The 10,585-nt window shown below is 38.7% G+C and overlaps 1 long non-coding RNA gene across 1 annotated transcript; it reads left to right on the top strand.

Annotated features, from left to right (window-relative positions):
• Window positions 1-121: 121 nt before the first annotated feature.
• On the top strand, window positions 122-9,295 carry LOC126917259 (uncharacterized). The gene is made up of 6 exons (XR_007710894.1): window positions 122-271; window positions 338-540; window positions 604-3,984; window positions 4,804-5,188; window positions 5,385-6,346; window positions 6,457-9,295. It is a non-coding gene; the product is annotated as an uncharacterized LOC126917259 (long non-coding RNA).
• The last annotated feature ends 1,290 nt before the right edge of the window (window positions 9,296-10,585 follow it).

Here is a 10,585-nt window from a genome sequence, read left to right on the forward strand (position 1 = left end):
ACCAACCTGCTTCTATCCTGTAGCCACCAATGAAACTGCGAGAGCCGACGTCGTTTTCTTATTTGCTTGCCACCTTCTTTCGTCCCGCGTCGATGTTTCACGATGCTTCTCTTCTATTCGTCGCGAAAATACGATGCCAAGTGTAAGCTGCATTTATCGACACTCGTAAATCTCGAGGCAACAGAATAATGGTTTAGATTTAAGTATCGTAGACTAACGTTGTATTGGAGAAGGAATTGATGGACATTAAGAAACAAGATATTATATAGTTGTATGTATAGATAATATCGTTTTCATGTTTCTCTTTCTAATTTACATACTTCGTTCATTTTTTCAGATCGAATAAATCTCGACATCCTAATCGTCTTTGAAATGATTCAAAGAACAGGTGTCTCGACAACTCTATTGCAATCATAGTACTATCGACGGCGGATCTAAAAATAAAGTCACGAGTGTCGAGCACCTCAACTGACGCAACTCGCAAAAGCTTTTCTCAGCGATGGATTGTCCATCCGAACTTCTACATGTCATCAAATATACGTAAGATGTAACTTACCTCGTGGTCTCTATGTTAATAAACTAGCGGACGGGGCGCATCTACAGGTGCCTGAACGCGTTTCCGATGGAACGTGTCGCGTAAAACGCGCACTTGGAGAAGCTCCAGGTGCGGAGGAGGAAGTACGTGTAAATTGTGATGAAGTAAAAAGAGAAGTTGGATGGATCTAGCGGCAAAGCCACGTGCGTTGCTATTTTTCACAGAAATGAGACAGAAGCTGACTATACGTTTTTAGATTTATCTATACTATATATAAGTATATATTATACATCACATACTATCGAATGAATGAAATATTGTCATATATCTTTTTCAGTTTAGACAATCGAATTAGCAAGAAATTAAAATTACAGAGTGCTCGTATTTCAGAAGATACGGATAAACACTATCCCTAATGGTTATCCAGACCAGAACGAAAGGGAAAAAGTTCCTCGGAAATTGAGGAAGGGGATGTTTTTTTGTTCGATAAGGAAAACAGCGTCATTAAGTGCAATTCTATTCCGTTTCGATCGTTCGGTAAAAAAATAAATGTTTCGGCGAGTGTGTCAAGTATCGTCTCGAAAAGTATCCGGAAACGCCTGGTTCTTCTTATAAATCAGCGTCGGTACACTCCCTCTTTCCACGACCATGTCATTTAGCGAGAAGTTTTCTGCTGGAAAAAAAGGGAAAAGCACGCGATCGCTATTTAAAAGGCTCGTAGGTGGGTGGCTTTTTAACCGAAGTATATACCGACGTAGGGAGAGGGCTTCGACTTCGCTCTTCGGCCTCAGTATGGGGTTGCCGTGCTATTTTCAGGCCGGTGGCTCGATGCAGCTGTCGTGTTCTTCGGGTAAACCACCTCTCTTCTATTCCACGGTCACTCGCGGGACAAGGTAGAACATACAGATTGAAATTCTAAATTCACGATTCGAGAATTCGTAAAGGATGACGCATCTTCGCTAATTCTGACCAAAATTAGACGATCGCGATAAAAGAAACATAGTACTACCGGAAGCTCGTTTTATCGTTTTATCCTTTCTCGAAATTGATATCCTTCTCATGTTATTTTCGTTTATCTAACCATATTCCTTTGTTATTCTCTTTTCTCGGTGCTTCTAGAACCTTCCATTCTTTACGATTAAAGTTGTTCTTTCTACTGTAGAATTGAAACGATAATTGATAAAACGCACTAAGGCTGAATGTATTAATAAAAAAATATTTTATTTGTCAATGTAAGAACTACGCGAAGTTATACTTTTGTACGGAATAGTAAAAAGCACCAGGAGGTAGAAAGATAGAAACTATGAGAACTATTTAATTGATTGCCTCCAGCAAATGTACGGGGAGAAGTGCGTGCTGAAGAATAGAAGACGTGGATGAAGAAGATGACAAGATTCGAAGATCTTGGCAACGAGCCAGACGAGATTTTCAGTCGTCTACGTGTACTTCCAACTTTCATCTGTCTCCTCTTCTAGCCACCGTACACGTCCTCTAGGACCTAGGGTGCAATGACACCGGGTTTTAGATGACAATTTTCTATTTTCAGTACATGAGTCATTGTATGCACATACCTGTTCTATGTAAAGTTGTAAGTTTTCTATGAATTCTTAAAATTCCAGGAAAGTGACTTTACAATATAAGAATCTAAATTATTAATTTAGTAAACTTGCGTGAAATACTATAATCAAATACAAGTTTATGAATCTCGAAGTATAATAAGGTGAAGACAAGAAAGAAAGAGGAAAGGAGTATTAGAAAGTTAAAAAATATCAACCGGAACGGCCCTTAATTTAGTTTCGGGTGCAAGAGGTTAACACAGGGTGGGGATGTCCGTGGAAGTGCTCCTACAAGGGGAGAATGCCGTCATACGAAGCACGTTGGTTCATGTTTGGAGGAATGTCTTTGGGTATAAAGGGAGACAGTTCCTTCCGGAGACGGCGAACAGCCGCCTGTTTCACCCTTCTCGCCCCTCAGATTTGTTCCCTTTCTTTATATCGTTTTTCTTGCGATTCGTCGCCACTTACTATCTATTAAGATCAATGAATAGATATTTTTACTCATAGCTTTTTTACACAAAGAAAGTCTTATAAATTTTATCAAAATTATCTGAAAATCAATTTATATGCAAATATATAATATATTATATTTTTATTATGTATATACACCAGAAAATAAAGAATAATTTAATGATCAATTTCAGGAAAGCATGCAGAATAATGAAATTTATAAAGAGGACGGAAGTATAGTAATTCGTAGATTAATTGCATGCTGATCAGACTGTAGAACTAAATGGCTTCGCAGGTGGCAAGCAGGCATGCGAATCTAAAAAGGGTCACACACACGAGCACGTGCTCGCATTTTGCACAACCTTTTCAAAGACGGAGGCGATCAGCTGGCGGTATTCTCTATTCCTTTTCCCCTCTTATCTCCTTCAACGACGAGAAAAAAGAATTAAAAAGGATAAAAATGAGTATACACCCCCTTCGTCCGCACCCGCATCCTGTGCCAGAGCATAGTGCTGCTTTCGTAAAAACCGGCCTGTCGGTTTCCATTCAAAATGCGCGAGTCACGAGGGCTCATTCACAAATTTCACGACGAAATTCTACACTCGGCCGGACCGTCTGCGATCTTGATCGAGACAACAGAGACAAACACATAAGAGTGAGAGTGATCGGGATATCCTTTTTCTTGAAACCTCTTGTTGCTGGATTTATATTCACGTAAGCTTTTTTTGCAACAAAAGAACCAACGATGGTTCATAATGACGTACACGATGCATTTAAATTCGTCGCAACCGGTATGAGCACAGGAATTTATCGAGCAGTCAGCTGATTTTACGTATCTACATATACCGACGTATAAGATCTTTAAATGATCATAAAAATAAGGGCACCCGAAATTCTATTGAAAAAAGTAATCAAGATATGAGGTTTTACAAAAAGACTTACAAAAGACGAATGCACGAACATTAGTACAAATGATATTTGATAGAAAATTCTGTTCATTGATCTACGTTGACTGAAATATGCTTAATGATCATGTAGATTATTGCCCGTTTGAGATCTGGAGAATGTTGATGACTTCCGTCTCCCGCAACAAGCATCGGAAGCGCTAGGATGTAAAAGAAAGAAGGATGAACCGTTAACGCGACGCACGGGTGCCGTTCGATGATTATTCGACCGAGTGTCTGTTTTCTGATGGGATACATCTCCTGTTGCAGTAGGTGGTTCCTTCTATCGCTTCGCGTACGGACCACGTGCCACGCTGATCCTCCCTCGTTGATTCTCTTTCTTCCATTGCCGTCGTCCAGACGGCTTTAAGGAGAGATGAAAAAAATGAAGGGGACGGAAAAAGAGGAAGTGGACTAGACGATGAGGGGGCTGAGGTCGTAGTCCTGAACAGTTTGCTGGTGGATTCATGGAATTCATTCCTCTACGCACTTTTAATCGGTATTGTAAAAAAGAGTTACTTAATAAATTGATAAAGTTACGTATAATATACTACATATTTACTGTGAAAAAATTAATATGCTAATTAAAGAAGAAAAGATTAGAAGAATAAATGAAAGAGTAGAAAATAATTGGGATTGATACCTGTGTTAATCGTTCATATTATACCGAGATTATGAAAACTTGGATACGTTTAAAGATCTAGTGATTATATTGTCCCCACTCAAACGTTCGTCCATGGAAAAGTTGTAAGAGGGGTTAAAGGGCAGGAGGGTCGCAGACACCGAGTCACCAGCGGCAACGGGCACGCGACCGACACGCGCCCTTCTTCTGTCTCTCTCCTTCCTATCTTCCCCTTCTTTTACGCTTCTTTTTCCACCGCAGCTTCCCTTTACACGCACATGCATTCATCTCTTACACATGATCATCTTGAGTTTACGCGTGCGTATGAGATGAAAGGCTGGTGTTTTGTCACATAATTTGAGATAGCGTAATTTGTAAATTAGTCGAGAAATGTTTACCAGTATTACTATGCGAGGTAACACAGATATTATGGAGTTCTTGACACTGACGCTAATGATAATTATTTAAATATCATTTAATGTACAAATAAATAGTGTTTTATAAGTTAATTTAATTAATTCATAAAGTTAAATTTATGGTTTATAAAAAGGCATTTAAGTAAAGTATGGAGAATTTTAGAGGCCAATTCATGCGCCAGGTTGTTTCTGGTCTCATAAAAAATATTTCAAGTGACCTTTTGCGTCTGCTCGGTACACGTATACGTGTAGGTAGCTCATTCAGATTTCCTCTTTCTAGTGGCTCATTGAAGAATCCAGGCGCAAGAAGATGCTCGTTGCACATTATCTCAATCCTTTAAACAGTTTCCGTAGCGATTAATGAATGACATGGGAAGAACTAGTAACCGTTTTACTACACGGAAACCACCGGAAAGAGAGACTTGTAATTTTCGTTTAATAACGAGGCGGGAAACATTTTTCGAATCGCATTGCATTGGCGTTGTCTGAAAACATTACTGTATGAAAATTCTACGAAGAATGATTAAGGTCGATGAAGACGAAAATGCGATCTGTTGTCGTAACGAGGGAAATCGGACATCTCTAAGTATAGCTCGTATTTGCATGCAGATCAGGGACGGATCGTACTGGGTTGCCAAGCTGCTACAACGTGCAAAGTCCACAAGGTTTGTAGTACAAAATTTTTAGTCTATTTTTTCATGTTATGAAACGTTTTTATAAATAAGAAACATCATCGTTATCGTGTTACGATACATTCATTCGGTCTTAAAATCTGTACATAAATTTTATTTTCAGGATATTATATTTTTATATTTTTTATTCTTACATATGTATAGAAAAATTTCATTCATGACGTTTCAGCAATCATTTGTATCTACTTCGATGACGATTACGAACTTGGCAATGCTCGGAAAGAAGCGCCATTGTTGCACAATCAAATTCCTTCTTTCGGCTTTGGGATACTGATTTCAAAATTTCTCATTGAGAAGTTTCTGTTATTGTTACGAGAGTTTATAATACTTTATATGAGGTGTTTTCTAGGATCAGTTATCATTATCGATCAGTGATCTTAAAGGACTACGTAGGATTTGCCAACGAGGAAACCGAGAGCCTCGTGCCAAGAGCATTTAATGACACTTTATGAAAGACACTGCGTGAAGCTAAGAGAGATGGTTTTTGTCTTGTTTGTAAACATACAACAATGTATAATAGGAGAAAAGATACACTACCAATATAGTAGTACACGAAAGACAAACTAATCAAAACGATAAATATTGTTAACTAGATGCAAAGAACAATCAAAGAAGCATGTAAATAAAATTAAATAATAATACAAGAAGATAAATTAGATGTATCTAATGACGTTTTAGATGAGCATGAATTCACGAAATTAAAACCATGACCATTTTGCAAACTCCTGGCCGACCACCAACGATTAACCATTTATAATTACGAGGATACTACATTTTGGCACGTGACACAGCATTTATAGATCGCGTCTCGATTTAATCGTCGTCGTTTCAATTATTTTTCTGGCTACCTGTCATCAGAAGCGTGGATCCGTGGATCCAGTCGATGCCAATGATCGAAAAATAGATCCGAGCGCAACCTGTTCGAAATAGCTGGCGTGAAACCTGTAACGTAGCTGCGTGTGTGCCGTTAATGTCAGCACGTTGAACGTGTAGATCGGTATTGGAATACCGACATCATGGTCGGCATTCAAATGCAAAACACGACACAAGTCAAGTGATTGCTGGCTTTGGCGATGAACGTGTATATTGTTTCAGACAATATCTATCCATAGGTTGATCGACCTTTGAATGGTAAGATTCTATATTCTATGATCAATGGTATTTCTTCAATTCCATTTTCAACCCTTCGAGAGAAATAGACTTTGTTAATTGTAGAACCTTCAATAACGTTTGCAACCCAGGTGGTAGGTTTCTGCGATTCGCGGGGCAAATGGAGATCATGCTCGAAGGTGTCTAAGCTAAAGGGAAGGAAATCTAATTATAGAAGTCGTTGTACCGCGTGCTGAAAGTGGTGGAGGGTGTGAGTACGGGTGCACGAATGAGAATCGGTTGCATTGGGCGGCTATAAAATGCAGGCTGCATCCGCTCGCCGCAGATGTACTTGGAATGGAGTTCCAGTACTACGACGAAACCAAAAGAATCTCTCGTTTCGAAGTTCTATGCCCTTCCAGATATTGAGGACAATGAACTTGAAGTGTACGCGATAGAAACAGATTCCATGGATTCTTGTTTGACGGAAGATCGATCGCGAAAGGAATGCGAGGTGCTCCATTACTCTAAACTAAACTGAATTTGACCACTTCCAGACATCTGGATACACTTTCACTACCATCGTTCTTGCTATAATGTAGATGAATGTCAAAATGTTTACCGTTTCTTCATTGTTAAACATTTAGACTTAAAAGCTACAAACAAGCATTTCAGAAAATTAACAGTAGTGAAACTAACCACCCCTACAATATTTATAACAGTTCTGGCTGGAATCTCATTTGGATGATTGTCTTATCACGAGTAGAGCAAGTTCATTATATAGTATTCATTCATGCAGGAGCCATGTGGTTCCTTAATCCACCCTATGATATTTCCTGTCTGAGTGATAAAAGGGATCAAACATTTACTACTAAAACTTTACAAAGCAACAAATATTGCTCACTAATAGATCATTCTTGCCTTTTAAAAAATACTAAGCTCATTTTTAATTTTATGAATAATCATAATTTCATACGCGTCAACTATTTCTTACGGGCGATACGTTTATCGTCAATCTTACCCGTACAAATGATTGGTCACCCAACTGCACCAGCTGTGACATTTCGCACACGATCGACTCCTACCGCTTGGACCGTGATTATTATTGTTTCCTTCACCTTTTTTTCTTTCTCTGAAAGTAGCGGCGCGTGTGTCCGTGACGTGGCCATGTAAGGGCTAGGCGGGGGTGCTGGTCGCTAATTTTAGTTCGTCTCCAGGGTTCCTGGAGTCGTCGGCGAATCGGCAGCTGGTGATTCAAGACGTAGCCTTGCACGTGGGTACGTGTCTCACCGTTCACGCACGACGGACATCCCCCTTCTTGTTTCTCCTCTCTTCGAAGGAGGTCGACGTGTCCACTCGTTTCGTTCCAGATGTGTGCTACGTTCAAAGTCACGCGATATATTAGACATATTGCTGTGTACTAAGACGAACGATTTCGAGGTCATTTTGGTTGTTCGACTTGAGATTAGATTGGAAAAAATTAATATCTTAGTACTTAATCGAAACGAATCTTTTAAGGTAAAATCTTTTGATTTTGTTTATTAAAGATTATGTGAGAGAATATATATATTTTTCGTTGTATTTAATTACTCAAAGGTATTCTTTAATTTTGATTGAGATTGCTATCTGGCCTCTTCAACCCTTGAAATCAAAAGGCAGAGAAGAAAGAGAAAGGGAGAAGGAAGAGGAAGGGACGCGTGTGTCTCTTTGAGAAGGAGCTAAAGGGGAAACGGAGGAGAGGTAAACGAGATCTGGCGGCGGCTGGTGCAGCGGATGTTTGAAGCTGCTGAAAGTGAGGCGGTGCGGTGGTTCCTTTCGCCTTCTTTCTCTGTCTTTCCTGTTGCGTTTCCTTCATCAGTTAGCCACGATCACGGTAAAACACGGTTCGCGGAGGAAGCACCTCGGCGGATGTGATGTTTAGGACATGGACCGGACAAAAAACTCTTTCCGTATAAATAGGCAACAGTGGTTGGTCCCGGTATTGCCGTTTAACTTTTGACCCACATATTTTCATTGATTATTTATGAAAGCACGTATTTCTTTTTTCTTTATAGTAACCTTGCGTGGCTTTGGTATAGAAAGTAAAATTACGTGTATTAATTAAAAATTAATATTCGATTAATACTAATACATTAGTAGTAAATTAGGTCTTATGTTTTGTGGTCACGGTTGACAAGAGGATAATGATTCTAACGAAGTTGTAAATGCGTTTGTAACATGATCACTGTAAAGAACTGCAACACTTGTTGGCCTGTTTCCACTTGGGTTTCGGAAGTCAAATCTTTTTTGACCTGCAACCTGCTGGGTCAAAAGAACGCGATCCTCTTCACAACTGTGCCGATTCATGTTACAGTAACAGAAGGAAACGGAAGGAAAATGATGAAGCTATTAACACACTAACCTACTTGTGTTAATAACCCGTTTACTCTCTTAACACGCGTCCATTATAGTACTATACAGAAATCATTATTGTTAGATACGAAAGAAATATAGTATAATATAAATACGACAAAGCATAAATGTTTTTAAAGTGTGTACACTGCTAAACATTACTACGCACTTAATTTAGTGAGACTAAAGGGGTACACGACGCGTGGATCGAGTCAGATATGCTCGACACGTGGTTGTCGATATTCCAGGCTCCTGCCGAGAAACACAGACCTCCCAGTGTCATCCGACCACCATGTGCACGCGAGCTCGGTGAAGTCCCTCTCAGGTTTTGAAATTGTCTTCTATTTGTCGTGGTATCGCCGAAACCGAATGGCATGTAAAAAGCAGAGAGAGAGAGAGAGAGAGAGAGAGAGAGAGAGAGAGAGAGAAACCATCCGAAAGACCAACGCACGGTTTACACCTCCTCGGTGTGCTCGATGAAAATTTAAATAGATCCTTTCGAAGCGACAAGTGCTCTGCATATACTCTGTGGGAGAGTGTTTGGAATTACTGTTTTTTTTTATGAAATAGATAATATTACAACAAAATTGAGAACGACCGATAATATTACAACAAAATTGAGAACGACTATTTGAGAATTGGTAAGAATGAATCACAGTTGCTGTCTTAGAAATATTATATTTTACTAAGATCAATGTTGATCAGTAGTTGTAAGCGGTGTAAGTGAAACTGAAAGCAACGGCCGAGGTAGTTGTATTTTCCCTTGCAGTTGTCACCTGCTCTTGCTGCTTGACCAATTGAAATAAACCTACGTCTGCCACTCAACCAGAGTGCAGCAGGCCTGTGCCCATTTTCGAGGAATACGACACCCTTACTTTTACGATACTTTGCATATGCCTCTTAAACTCGTTATTGTTTACCCTTGCTAAAAGTTTTACGTGTTCAAATGTAAATTAAACTGCAATTGCAGAGTGTATTTCAACTGAAATCAATTGAACTTTAAGAATAACAATAGATATCGTATAGCAAAAAGTAATTTATATTTATGTATAATATTAAAAATTGAATGTTTTAAACATCATTGTTTTCATATCCAAAATATCATAAAGCCATTTAGGTCTGAAAATCATATTCAAAGTATGTGTAAACTGATGTCCTTCGAAAATGTAGGAAACCTAGAAATAAATAGATGTATGGTATTAAATTTATTCGATTATTATTCGTAGTAAAGGTAACTCACATCGAGGGGAAAATGAGGAGGATAAGTGTGATTCGAAGCGATGTGGAAGAATACACTGACTGTGACTTGAGGTTCGGGATACGCCGGAGTGGGTACACTCCAAAGAACTTGGTATGTATAAATTTCAATATTATATTTATATTGAAGGCCCATGAAGTTTACATGGAACATCCAATCCTTCAAAGCCTACAGGAACACTGTATAAAAATATTCGTCTAAAGATTTATTGTAAATAAAAATCTTTATATATCGAAGTCTTACTGATAATGCATTCCACGATTTCATTTCATCTGTCACAGTTTCTAATCCATTTCGTGCGGTCAAACTGCCACACGTAGGCCATTCATTACCGAAATAGCCTAATTTCCGTGTAGTTATACCAGTCACATTGTCAAAAGTAAGTTCACCCTGTTAAATTCTGTATTTGAAAATTTCAACATTATAAAATTAGATGGAAAGAATTTTTTACAAACCAAGTTATTGATTATCTTGAATGCATTTAACGTTGCCTGATCAACGAATCTTTTAATAAAATCTGTTGTAGTACGATAGCATTGATACAAGTGACCGTCAGCTTCAGGCGTGATATTATATGCTGAGTGTTTATGTAAAAGCATATTTACAAGATGTGAAAATTGTAGAAAGGAATA

This window comes from Bombus affinis, chromosome 1 (assembly GCF_024516045.1).
Source record: "Bombus affinis isolate iyBomAffi1 chromosome 1, iyBomAffi1.2, whole genome shotgun sequence".
NCBI classification, from domain to species: domain Eukaryota; kingdom Metazoa; phylum Arthropoda; class Insecta; order Hymenoptera; family Apidae; genus Bombus; species Bombus affinis.